The 14,214-nt window shown below is 40.6% G+C and overlaps 1 protein-coding gene across 10 annotated transcripts in view; it reads left to right on the top strand.

Moving 5' to 3' along the window:
* The window catches only part of CALD1 (caldesmon 1), a 232,720-nt gene that overhangs the window by 21,073 nt on the left and 197,433 nt on the right, over window positions 1-14,214 (top strand). For 4 of the 10 annotated variants that reach the window (XR_001917943.1, XM_018046903.1, XM_018046900.1 and 1 more), the window contains exon 1: window positions 4,259-4,564. The exons of 1 other annotated variant lie outside the window; for it this stretch is intronic. The gene's annotated coding sequence lies outside the window, so the exon portion shown is untranslated. Of the gene's footprint in view, window positions 1-4,257; window positions 4,565-14,214 lie in introns of those variants that run through there. 5 more of the 10 variants (XM_018046907.1, XM_005679491.3, XM_018046904.1 and 2 more) reach the window with 4 other exon arrangements.

Here is a 14,214-nt window from a genome sequence, read left to right as displayed (position 1 = left end):
TTAAATGTTTTCATAAATACTTGGGACTGTTTCTAAGCTTTCTACTTTATCCTACTAATCTATAGATCTTATTTGAACTAGAATTGTCCTATAAATATATTGATGCTTTTCTTTAGATCTTTACTTTTCCATATTACTTTTAGGATTATTTTGTCAAATTCTATAAAATAGATCATTTAGGGATTTTAGTTGTAATAGTAAATGCATAGGTTAATATGAGAAGAATGTACATGTTTATAATTTTGAGGTTTGCCATTTTATAAAAGTGATATATTTCACCACTCAGGCAGACCTTTTATGTCCTTAAATCCAGGACATAAGCATTTTGTTATTTTCTTGCACATATTTTATTACATTTATTTCCCAGGTAATGCATACTTTTGTTGCTAATAATGACGTATTTTTCCACTATATTTTAAAATTAAAAATGGCTGGTTACAGAAACTCTGAATTTTTGCATTCTGAACTGGATTCCAATAATCTTGCTAACCTCTTTTAGTAGTTCTAATATATTTGATGATTCTCTTTCTACATAGATAATCATATCATAAGTAGCAAATAAATAAATCATATCATAACAAATAGCATGTTTTTCTTTCTAATTTCAATAGCTCCTATTTCTTTTTTCTATTTCTTTGTCTTGGCTAGGATGTCCAATCCATTTTTTAATTGCAGAAGAGATAATAGTCATTCTTGTCTTTTCATTGATTATAATGGGAATACTTTTAAATTTCATCATTAATTGTGATGTTTGCTCTATATTTCCAGTAAATATCTCTTATGTTTACAAAGATTCTGGTGCTAGTTTTTCAAGAGCTTTTTTTTTTTTTTTTTCCTATAAGTGATTACTAATTTTACCAAGCATTCAGTTTCAGTTTTAGTTCAGTTACTCAGTCATGTCTGACTGTTTGTGACCCCATGGACTGCAGCTTGCCAGGCTTCCCAGTCCATCGCCAACTCCTGGAGCTTGCTCAAACTCATGTCCATCGAGTTGGTGATGCCATCCAACCATCTCATCCTCTGTCATCCCCTTCTCCTCCCATCTTCAGTCTTTCCTAGATCAGGGTCTTTTCCAATAAGTCAGTTCTTCACATCAGGTGACCAAAATATTGTAGTTTCAGCCTCAGTATCAGTCCTTCCAATCAGTCCTACCAAACATTATTTTTTATCTATTGAGATGAGCATTCACTTTCTTTTTTTCTATTTTTATAAACTTTTAAACTGCTAATAGCGTATAATATATCAATAGATTTTCAGATTTTGACCATCACAGAATTGGCCCTTTTTTTGCACTATTAGATTCAATATGCTAATTTTTTCATCTAGGTTCATAAATACATTTAGTCTAATTTTCTTTTCTTTTTCTTTCTTTCTTTTCTTTTTTTTTTTTTTACCATTTTTATTGTCCAATTTTGATATTAACATTCTACCAATCTGATTTTATTGTTTATAAACTTGAGTTTCTGGATATACTTAATTTGAGTAAAAGCAGGTATGTGTGTGGGGGAGACAGGTTGTTTTACTGCCTTTTAAAATGTCTAAAGTATCTGTTCAGTTCAATAAAGTAGATATTTTAAGTTGGAAGAATGTATATTTTTCATGGAACTCAATGAATTGATTTTCATTTTGAATGAGAAAAGTATGGCTTGCTTTTACTTTTCCCAAATTGACACACTAGCAAAATAAAACTGCTCACCACTGCAGGCTTGCAAATACTCAGTTGGAAATGAAAGAATATAATGAATCATCCAGGTGTTTCCAAATGTCTTTTTAGAGTTGTTATGGTTTGATCAGGTAGATACAGCCTATGCTAGGCAAGCTGTTCTTTATCTGGGATGATCCAAGTGGGGAATATATTCCACAGAAGTTTCCTACGTAAATCCTGTATTTTTAGTGTCATTTACAAATGACTTCTGGAAAAAGTGAATATTATTATCCCATGAGAGAGATTGGCAACATATATCTCTTTTCTTTCTTTTTATTCCCTTTCTTTTTTTATTCCTGTTTACTTTTTTAAAAGTAAAAGGACAATGAAAAAAGAATTTTTCTATGTCATGGTGTATATTACATGAAATTTGTTAAATTATTCTTCCAACTACGTAGTTCCTGCACAATAAGTCTATTTTCAAATACACAAAATAGGCTGAATGATCGCTCATCCACAAAACCCTGGACTCAGAATTTATCTAGGGAAACATACGTCTCTTTTCTAAAGACATAATCCAAAAATATTTAGCCATTTATCTCCTAAAAACCATGCAAAATGCATGTCCTTTCCATGTTTCCTGCTGATAATACTTTCCCCATTTGTAGCACAAATTTTCTTTCCTCTGGAAAGCTGGTACTTATTTTATTCGTAGATGGTAAATTACGCCCTGATCCTGCTCAACCAAAGGATATTACTCAAACAAGCAGGGAGAATGCTGCTTAGGATATAATCAGCGGTGGCTATGGAAAGCAGCACATCCAAACAGGCCTCAATGAGTTACAGTCATACTGCCTGGAGGTCACAGGCACCAAGTCTCTCTGGACACAGGTCCCATCTTCACATAAACTTCACAGCTGAGATGTTTTCAGAGCTCAGGGATGCCTGCCCCACCAAGTGTTCAAGCTCAGCAGTTTACCAGATTGCGGAGTGTTAGTCTATCTTTACAACCTGTCCCCAGCAGCCCAAACTGGTTGTGTTCCCAAAGTTTATTTCCAAATCATTTCATTGGGATCAGAGAGCATTTTCCCATAGGAACAATTTTTATAAACAGTGGTGTTCCACAAATGCCTGGTTGAGCCACAGCGTACTTGAAATGCAGCAGTGACCGTCCTATTCCCACAAGCCGTTATTTATTCTGCTTCCCTGGGAAAGTGCATTCTGGGTTTCAACTTGGGATGCCTGGAGCTCACCTCTCCCTGCGCCTGGCAGCCTTTGCTGTAGATTGTTGTTTTTTTTTTAGGCTGTGCTGCAGTAGCAGTTGGAAAGAGGGGACAGAGTAGCCTTTTCCCCTAAAAAGGTGAGTGTAGGTTGACAGAGATGCCTCTGGGTAACTTAGTGCTTTGGAACTGAGGAAGGAAGCCACCGATGGGGCTCAGTCACTTCCCTAGTCTTCTGAGGGAGGCAAAATGGGCAGGGACTTTCTCCTAAGTAGAACTCATTTCTAATTCGGATCTTCCTAAATAGGAAAAAGGCTTATACAAGTTATACCTAAGATTTTTGAAGACCATGCTTCTGGGCTTGTAATTAGCCAGGGAAAATATTTTAACTCCTTCTGGTCAGTAATGGAACAGTCTCCAAACACAGAGCAATAATGAATGAGGCAGAAATGTAGCACCTAGCCCCAGTACCTGGCTCACAATCTCTTGTTGCTAAATTGAGTACTGATCGACTGAATAAATTCTGTATTGAGAAGTGCAAGACCACAGGATACATATAGACACAGGCTAGTTAATTGCAATTCAGCATCTCCTAATTCTGACGCTCTCGCAACACACATCCTACCAAGGAAGAGCAGTTTGGAGTACTTTCAAGAAGACGCCAGGATGTCAGCGTCATCTCTGGGCATATGCATCCATCTACAGCAGCTCCAAAGCAGGTGCTAGGTCCCTTCACACCCTGTCTATTGTACAGTTTCCAGCAATATCTCTGTCGCCAAATCGGAGTAAACAGAGGGGAGAGGGAAGGAGAGAGAAAGGAGGTGTGGAAAACCAAAGAGGATAGCCAAGTCTATAGGACCCTGCCTGGATGAATTTCTGGCAGCATACTTATTCTACTAAAAAAAGACTTGCCTTTTTTTTTTTTTTTTTTTGATTAGTTGTTTTTATAGCACATATTTTAGGAGGCTGGTCCTCTTTCAGTTTAAATTTTAGCCTGTACCTTGGACCTGGGTCCTAGCCATTTCAGGCTTTAAAATTGCATACACAATTAAATTCCATTTTGTATGTACAACTCCTTTTAAAAGAAATAGGCTATCAAAACTCTTTCCGTTAAAAAGCCTTTCCCAGCCCCCACCCCAGTAAACGTACAGACTGTTAAGTTTAAGTTTCATGGACCGTGCTTTCTTTTTAAAGCTCCATTTGTGTTCTACAAGACAGCCTCTTTCTCCAAGATTAACATTTCTTATGATTGTTCCTGACAATGGATTCACTTCCAGAGGCCCTGCTAAGGATAACCAAAAAAGGGCATGTAGCAGGCTGGTTTTGGCAGCCTGCACGCAGTTTCAGAGCTTTTTAGGTCTTGGTTTTTTCTGATGAGTGATTTCCTGAGCATGCCTAGGGAATGACAGGCATCTCCACAGGCAGGCTGCATCCACCTCGGCTGGGGTGTCGTCATTGGCTGCCTATTAGAAAAACTACAGGACAATGCATACCACCGATGCCGACTGTAAACATAGGGGATATGTGTTCACTTAGCATGGACTTCTGGGAGGGGCCAAGGAAGGGCGGTCTGGAGTTTTATTGAATAGAGCAGTGTGTATTAGGCTGCCTGCCTGCCTGCCCTCTTGCTGTGCTCCTGCTTAAAGAAATCAGTCCTTCCTTTCCGACTTAGTCCCCGGGAAGAAGTTCACCCTACGAGGTAAGGCACAGAGGGCTTTCTTTTAATCTCCTCCAGAGAGCGTGGGGGCTTTCTCTGGGTTTCAGTCAGCATTCCTGGGCAAGGTAGCTGGAGATGCGAGATTATAAAAGTCAATAAACCACGCAAATGCTCGGGATTGGGATTTGCTGCCCTGCAGATGTTCCTGGAAGACAAACAGGATGAGATTTCAAGTTTTGTTCTTAGAGTCAGGATGAGAGGAGAGATTATAGAGAGACTTATATTTAGGGACCACTGGCAACTTTGATAAGATAGCCTTTTGTTCAGGAGTGCCCTAGGGATTATACCTGATCACCATAGACCAGTGTCAATAGCCACGCAGTGCCTTTTTGCTCATGCCAGCCGTCTCTCCTGCATCTTTTATTATCAGAGATTTAAAGAGGTTTTGCTTTAAAAGCAACAATAATTTTCTAGGTGGATAAGAAGCCAAAAGTGACCATTTTTAATCAAACGCATTTACATTTTATTCCGCTATCAGTGTTTAAGACTTGACTTCTAGAGCTGCAGGGAGATAAGGTCGGGGGTGGGGGGAAGAAGAGCACTGTCATTTAGCATGGGCTGGGTTAATGTAGCTGATCTGCTATTTGCCCAGACAGAAGATGCCTCCCGTGATCTGTTTCCTATAAAACCTAATAATGAGAGAATGCATGTGCTAGTGGGTGTGTTTTTAGAAATCACATTTCACATCTGACCAAACTATTTCTCAAGAAATCCTATTTTCTGTTTGAAAGCATGCCTGAGTGTCACTGGAGAATTTGAAAAAAGGTGTAGGTTGCAAGTTTGTTCTGGGAAGGGAGGGAGCAGGCTTTCATTTCAAGATAGTCAGACATATTGGGGCATCTTAAACAGTAGTACAAGGCAGCTAGTTGGTAGTAGCCTGGAACTCCTTTTAGAAAGAGATGATTGTAAAGGGTAGGGAAATTTTAGTGGCAATACATGGTCAAAAAAAAAAAAAATGAGTGAGAACAAAGTACTTGGTATTCATGGATCCCATCTGTTAATCAGACTATGCAAATGGACTTGTGAGCTGGAGTAGTGAAATCCTTCTAATGTGTTTGGCAAAACCAGATGTGGATGTCAAGAACTTAAGTGAAGACTAGGTGCTATGGGGCAAGAAAGGCAAATCTGAGCATTGTTTTCAAAAATAAACCTGGATATTAAAGGTTTCCAGTTCCAAATGACTGACTCGATTTGATTTTATTCCATGAATAGAGGTGGTTTTGTGTTGAGATTCATTAAATAATCTTCTATCTTCATATTTAAAAGTTTGAGGATAATTTGCTTGAGAATGCTTCCCTCTCCTTCTAGAAGTGATATATGAGAACAGAATTCCCTGTGAGTTTCTCTTCCTGGAACAGTTCTGAGTAAGTGTGAAAGAAATGCTGCAGGCAAAGCTATAGTTTGATTATTGTCATTCCCTCGAAGAGATCAAGTTCCAAACTATTTTCACAGTGTTTTTAATGTCAATCAAAATATGGAGAGCAGTTTCTTTCTCAATTGCTCTCTAAACCATGTAGGGAATGTAAGTTTGGGAGGAAATCTATAATCTTGGGATTTGAGGATAAATTCCATTTTGAAACCAACATCTCTGAATCCCTGACAGTTCAAACTTTGCTACCACCACTCTCTCCTGCCTTCCTCTTGTGCTCCCCACCCCCCAAAACAACCACAAAAATACTTTCTCAAAATAATGCTTCAAGTGTTCTACTCTACGTAGTGATGGAGCAAGGGGATTTGGGCACTATACTTTAGGTAGGACTTCAGGCCACTCTTTCTGCTACTTTTGTTGAATATTAGCTAGCACTCATCTCCCCAAATAGTAAAGCAAAGGAGCACAATGAAACCACAGTGCAAAAATTTTTGTTTGATTAAAATCATTTAATAAAAAGAAATACAGTGGCAAAAATGTGGACTAAAAGTCACTAATGAAAAGTGATCTCAGCACACAGGAGGAACATACAATAAATTGATCCATAGGTAACATGCTGGGTTGTTTTCATTGTTCAAAACCAGCAGAATGTACAATTTAAATAATTCAGATCAAAAGACTGCTTTAAATAAACACACACTTCTTACATTGAAGAAAAGGTTCAAACTGAAGTTTAAAGGATTTAAATGAGATGCATATAAGTATTCCCTGACAATGAGGCCATTAGCAGTTCTAATTGGCTCTTGTGACTGGCCTGAGGATCTGCTCTGGGGCAGATGGTATAGAGTGGTTCTGTACCTGGCCACATTTTCTGTTCTGATGAGTACAATGTACCCTTGTGCATGCTCACTCAATCATGTCCTACTCTGCGACCCCATGGACTGTAGGCCACCAGGCTCCTCTGTCCATGGGATTTCTCAGGCAAGAGTACTGGAGTGGGGTGCCATTTCCTTCTCCAGTGGATCTTCCCAACCCAGGGATCAAACCCAGGTCCCCTGAGGCTCCTGCATCGGCAGGAGGGATTCTTTACCACTGAGCCCCCTGGAGAAGCCCTCAAAATGTACCTTAGTAGACGTTTTCTTAGGAACACACGTAGTTATCTCCCTTTGTCATTTCATGGTAGGATGGTTCCTGGTTAGTCATTCTTTCGTAAGACCAAAAAATGACCTGTGCATGGGCATGAGGAGGGACTGGCAGGTTCCCCCTCTGCCTGCAGCCTGTCACGTGTCTTGGAAATGTGGTAGGGTGAGGCCATGGGGCGGGGGGGAACCAGGGAAAATGCTGACGGGGTGGTATGCAAATAGCATGGTAGGACTAAGGAGGAGGTTAGAAAGATGCTGCCAAAGAATTTTTAGACTTTAAAAAAGAATTTTCTGGGTAAATTCTCCCAGGGCCCCAAAATAGAAACATTTTCTCCTTACTGAAAGGCCTTCATCCATCAAGTTAATTCAAGTTTGATATTGGAGAAATGCCCATAGGATTGGAGTAGTTGGTTAATTTAAAGAGATACTTGTAGCTCTGGCTTCACTCCTGAGAGTCAGTCTGAGTACTGGTTCTCCTATTTAAAAAGCCCAGAACTTTGAGGACAGTCATCAATCTTCGACCTCATCTGTGGAATGGGCCTTCTAATGCTTCTCCGACCTCCCACAGTAGCTAAGATGTGTGAATGAGATGGAGCTGTTTCCCCTTCTTCTCTATAGGCTGTACGCTCCACTGCCTTCAATTTGAGTCCTTTGGACATTATGCTCATTTTGGCTGGTATCTCCCCTTCTTATCTATTTTCCCTAATTATCTGCTCAATTCTTCCTCATATTTGAAGACCTTAGAGTGATATCTGCTAGATCCTGGTTCTTACTAAAACCCAGAACCCAGAGTTTAGGGAATACTGGTCCACCCCAGTGTTGACTAAACTTTGGCTTGCATAATCAGAGACCAGGACGACAAAAGTTTCAGGAATCGAATAAGATGGGTCATCAGTGGTGTGAGGCCATATCCAGGAACCAGGAAATCTGAAGATCCTGTTGAATAGAAGACCAGTGACAAGGTGCTGACAACAGAAAGGCCTTGGTAAGTGAGGCAGTTTCTCTGCCCCCAGCCAAAAGCGCGGAACGAATCCCAGCATGTCAGGCCTGGGTCTTGTGAGGAGGCTGAGGTAATCGAGAGCGCCTGGCTGTGGTTCCTGTTGGTACTGAGACCAGAGCGAGCCGTGCACCTGGCCTCTCATCTCTGCTCGCTTCAGTCTTCAGCACCCCCAGCTGGGTCCCCTGTGACGGACCCTGCGTGGCATCCCTCACTTCCTACCCCAGGCCTCTGCCTCTACCAGTTTCTCTAGTTCTTCCATCCCCAGGCCAAACAAGGGGGCTTTCCTGATCCAACACAGACAGTTTACAGTGGCTGGGCTGTAGGGTGAGGCCCAGACAATAGCAGACGATCAAGCCTAGATATATGCTCGAGATAGGGAAAGCCTCCTCACATTTTTAGCTCAAGGGAGAAGGGTGAGAGCAGACGCAGAGCAGTTTCTGTGTAAAGAGCCACTCTGCGGCTCACAGGCTGGCTGCTGGTGGATGAGTGTCGCGAGCAGAGGGGAAAAGGCAGGGGTCACGGGGTAGCGGTGAGGAAGGGGTGACGGGGCTGCCCGGTCAGCCATCCTTCCTTGCGCTGCTGCTGTTGTTTTCTCATGGAAGCCTTTGAGAAAGTGATAAAAACTCTAACCCCTCAAGGTCCACTGAGAACCCACTTTTCTGACTGACTTGTGAGAAACCCTTGAGCCGGTGGAGGTTGGGGTGGGGAGTGGGATAAAGTGTTGGTTCTCCCTGGAGACAAGAGTGAATGGCAGCAGAACACGTGAGGAGGTGTCCTTCCTAGTTTCCCAGATTCTCTGGAAGGAAGATAGGATGGTGTAAATATACGCATATATGGAAGGAGATTACCTCATATGCCTCCATTTCAAAGAAAACATCATCTCTAGAGAAGCAGTTTTCTGTGGAGAACTGGGGGGCTGAAGAATTCAGGAAAGGCTGCTGTTAAGCTCTTAAGTGTATGCTGAGAGCTTAGTAAAAGGATTGATAAGAATGGTTGAAAGAAAATGAATATTTGGGGGAATATTTTAGGAAAATTGGGTGTTCTTACTAAGCGCTCATTTTAGAACATGACCTTTCTTTAAAAAAATGTATGTGTACCACTGATGGCTAACTTGAAGATAAATTACTTTTTAATAATTTCCTGAGGCTTCTAACATGGTTTTGAAAATATGTAGATGAAAGCACTTAACTGTAAGGAAGTCATCTCCCTAGGAGGGTGATATATTAAGTAGGAATAGGTAGGTAGTCTCTTTTACCCTCACATGCAACATTCCCTCTTGGCTCAAGCTGGGGAACTGGGCAGATTTCACCTGTGTGCTAAAGAGGGGCAGGACCAGGGTGAGTCCCCCACCCCCACCAGAGACCCTAGGGCCAGAAGTACCAAGGACCTTCAGTCCGCTGGAGTCAGGAGGGTCTAAGCCACATAGATGTAAAATATACCAATGGGCTAACATGTGAATTACAGCCAGATAAGTAAAAGAAAAACAGCAAAAATCAGAAGTCAGGCAGAGGTTAAAAACCAAGAGCTTGCTTAGCAAGGCAGTGTACAGACAGGTACAATAACATATGTGAGAACTCTTGGCACACTGCTTGGAACAAGTAGACCCTTATGTTAATAAGCTTCAGTAGCTTGAGTAAAGGGACAGAATGATAAGACACATGTGGAATAATAAAGGGATGGAATTTCAAGGAAACCCAAGGATAGAAGCCAAGATGGGACCAGAGTCCAAGGAGAATGGGCCTGCAATCAAGGTGGGTCAAAGCAACCCAGCAGAGGTCCATGTGCTCCCTTTAACATAACTCAGCTGCAGCACATATGAGTGCTGCTTTTTGTTGACCTGCAGACTGGGAAATTTTTTCTGCACTTCCTGGTTAAATTCTGAGGGAGAAAATGTGATTGGTTCAGCTAATAACTATTGTTTTTGGCAAATCCCTTAGGAAAATCAAGGGTTACTTGCATGCCTATGGATGAATTACCAGTGTGTCTGGCTGCAGTCATCACCCCTGGGGAAAAATACAGCCCAGTGGGCAATTTTTTAGTTAGAAGAGAAAGTTAGGCATGGAAAGCAAATTAGCTGAAATGTCCAACAGCTGTCAATGAATATCATTTGAATTTTTATGTGACAGAATTTAGAGAGAATCAAACACCCACTGTCAGAGTCATACATTTCCTAATGATCACTTCAGCATGGTCTGATGAACCAATCTTAAAGCAATTGGCCTGGAAGCTTGTACCATTGATAATTGAAAATATAAGAATTATCCATTTTAGAAAGATTCCAAAGAAAACATGAGTATTTTCATATGAGTCATTTGTGTGATATGGCTCCCCACAAAATAAGGCAATCTTTAAAATTAAATACGCAATGACTTAGTAATGTTAATAAATAAAAATACCTATCAGTACATCTCTTAGGCCTTCCCTGTCTCAGCTGGTAAAGAATCCACCAGCAATGCAGGAGATCCCGGTTCGATTCCTGGGTTGGGAAGATCTGCTGGAGAAGGGATAGGCTACCCATTCCATTATTCTTGGGCTTCCCTTGTGGCTCAGCTGGTAAAGAATCCGCCTGCAATGTGGGAAACCTGGGTTCAATCCCTGGGTTGGGAAGATACCCTGGAAAAGGGAAAGGTTATCCACTCCAGTATTCTGGCCTGGAGAATTGCATGGACTATATAGTCCATGGGGTCGCAAAGAGTCAGACAAGACTGAGCAACTTTCACACACAATATCAATACATCTCAGTGTAAATCACAGTACTTAGTAAGTTAAATGCATAAACGCTAATATACTCTTAGTAAACATTTCAGTTTTTGGTAATGTTAGCAAGACAACAGTGTATGCTAAGTCAGTTCAGTCATGCCCACCTCTTTGCAACCCCATGGACCATAGCTCGCCAGGTGCCTCTGTCCATGGGATTCTCTAGGCAAGAATACTGGAGTGAGTTGCTGTGCCCCCCTCAAGGGGATCTTCTCAACCCAGGGACTGAATCCAGGTCTCTTATGTCTCCTGCTTTGGCAGGTGGGTTCTTTACCACTAGCGCTACATGGGAAGCCCCACAAGACAGCAGAACTAAATATAAATGATTCGTGGATTTTTAAAAGCTGGGCAAGGCCTTAGGAGTCATTTAGCCCAGGGGATGAGAATAATTTTTCATCTGTTGGCCAACTTTAAACAGTTGGTAGTGACCATCTGAAATACTCTGTGAAGAAGGATTCTGAGACTGACGCTAAACTTCCTTTGGGCAATTAAATGCTGTCATTGATAGTGATGTCTGTTGTATAAGAAAAGAGCCACTGCTGCTCAAGTACCACATATTTCATAAGATTAACATAGTCTGTAGTTTCCTAACCTCTGTACCTTGGACCCCTGGGAGGCCACTAAGTTACTGCAAGAGGTAAATAAGTCCATACATGCAGTAAATGATTTTGACAAGCTGAGTAAACAATATGTGCTACTATTTTTCTAATTATATACGTGCATTATGAAGACAAAAGTGTTAATTTATTGTAAACAGTTATTGAGTTCATAGTAGCTTTTGGTATTGTGTTTTCTCAATCAGTGGACCTAAAACATGTAATTATATTGTGTGTGGGAAGGGTGGGGCAAGAAATGTGGGGTCTTAAGAAGAAATTCTTTAAAAAAAAAAAATGAACCAGTAATCTACTCTTCATTGTCTAGATGAGAAATTAAAGCTTAGCCACACCAAGTAAAATTACACACGTATTTGTAGGTTCTTTGATTCTTGTCAGTAAGATTCATAATGGCAGGAAACATCTTTTTTTTTTTTTTCCATTATATTCCTAATGCCTGGCACATCGCAGAAGCCCAGTAAATATCTGCTGAATGAAAGAACAAACCAAGTGACTCGACCAAGGTCACCCAGTTAATTAGCGGCAAAGGTGGTTCCAGAACACGTATGTCCTAAGTCCCACGCTGTTAATCTTTCAGTACAGCAGACTGCTTCTCCTGGTAGCATAGGAAAATGTCCCTCCCATTTTAACAGTTTATGGATTTGGATTGTACACTGTAGCCCAATTTGCCTATAATCCAGGAGATCTTAATCAGAATCAACTGTAGGGTTTTCTGAAAACATCCCTGGGACCCTCTACAGAGATTCTGATACAGTAGGGTTAGAATGGGGTCCAGTTTATGAAAACTCCCTGTGATTCTGCTAAAACACCCTGACTCAGAAACAGTTCTGTACATCTGTGCTTAAAATAACTTATAGTAGATCCATGGAATCATTTATTCCTCAGAAGCCTTGTTGTTTAGTTTCAGATAATTTCTTTCCAAAAGTTACAGCTGTCTATTCCAAATAATCAGTATTGCTAAAGAGTCTCTCCAGAAGCACTAGAATATTTATCTGAAAATTCCTCCAGCTTCCAATACTCTTTTGGTTTGGCCGCAAAGTTATCAACCCTGTAAGGTCAAGCTCTCTGATGAGATTTCCAGTGTTTGCTTTTGTAAAGCACTGAAAATGTGGCAAGAATAAAATTTCTCATGGTATTTCCACTTCCTGTTCCAGCCACCATTACTAAGTGAAATTTAGGCTTCAGGGGAGGGGTGAATTGAAGAAAAATTGTCTCTTTAAGTATTTCTGTCCTTAGGATGTTTTGAAGATTGGTTACTTTAGATATTTAGCTTACCAAGAAAAACAGAAAATGTTTTTCTCTGTTTTCCACTTTGTGGTAAGGAATGTACAAATCCTCCACTCTCACCGTCTATCTCCCCTTAGTCTGAGGCCTTGGATGCTTCCCTGGGTGGCCCCTTCAGAAGTCTGTTAGCCCTAAGAGACAAGAGGCCTCAGGTTCATGGACAGGGGGAGTAATTTGCTTTTGTAGGACAGAAAATCTATCCCTAGGGTTTTCCTTTACACAACAGTCAGGAGGTACCTCCGTATTGCACAGAAGAATCTGCTATATTCAGAGCACCAAGGACATAAATTATATTCACTAAGGCTTGTAGAGTTAAAACCATATCTGTATGAACAACCTGGTCCAATAAGAATGCCAGAATGGTTGCTATATTTGTGCTGATGGTATTTAGTTTACAGAGCAGTGCTTCCACAGTGTACATGAAAGCAGAGCTTGCTGGAAAAAAGCAACTAAAAAGGAATCAGATTAGGACCTATGTCTGCATGGTGACACAACTGCGACTCAGTCTCCTTTTCCTCTGAAATGTCTCCTTACCCAGTAGTGTGTGCAGCCAGCTCATACTAGCTCCCAAAAGCCAATTGCTAAATTTTCAAGATTTTGAGAACTAGTCATTATACAGTCATTACCAAAAATTAAATTACATAGACTTTCAGTTAAATCATAGCAAAAAACAAGGTTAAAATAATACTCAAAACTGATCTCTTCCTAATTATTTTACATTTTACTATTAACTATGCGGTCGAAGTTAGTTACATCTACTTTATCCATATAATGGAAATACCACCAAATACTGTGCAAGAGAACTTCTCCTCCCAATTCTTCTTTCACTGATGACATGTTGGGAGCTTGAGGTCAACCATGATGGAAGTATTTACACCCTGGAAATTAGGAAATAACACAAATCAGACTCCCCGCCCCTGCCAACCCCCAGGGATTGTTATCGAACATTTATTAGCACACCACTGACCCTAAAATATAAAGTCAGTAAAATTAATTGAAGAGCCAATCAGGATACCCCTGATACTTAGGTACATGCATATTCATAATGTATGCTTATGCCTGCCTATTTATTTGTTTACTTGTTTATTGTTTCCCATGCTCCTAAAACAAAGCACTATGAACTCAGAGACCTTGTCTGGATTTTTCAAGTGCTGTGACTTGAGCCTAAAAAAGTGCCTTGCCCCACATAAAGTAGGTGCTTAATATGTGAGTTAAATAATTAAAGGAATAAATGTCCATAATTTCTTCTTGATAAGAAAATGGAAGCCAATAGTTTGAATTCATTGATTGCTCTCTAATTGTATCAGTCCTGAGTGCTTACAACAGCCCCTGACACAGGCCAAGTAGCTAATTACATAAATAATCTTCATAACAATCAGATTGACAGATGAGGAAACTGAGTCACACAGATAGTAAGTGGCAGAATCAGGATTCAAACCTGGATAAACTGGCTCCACAGTCCACAT

The sequence above is a fragment of the Capra hircus genome, chromosome 4 (genome assembly GCF_001704415.2).
Source record: "Capra hircus breed San Clemente chromosome 4, ASM170441v1, whole genome shotgun sequence".
NCBI classification, from domain to species: Eukaryota; Metazoa; Chordata; class Mammalia; order Artiodactyla; family Bovidae; genus Capra; species Capra hircus.
Note: the sequence above shows the minus strand (reverse complement) of the source record. Positions and strands in the feature narration are given on the sequence as shown.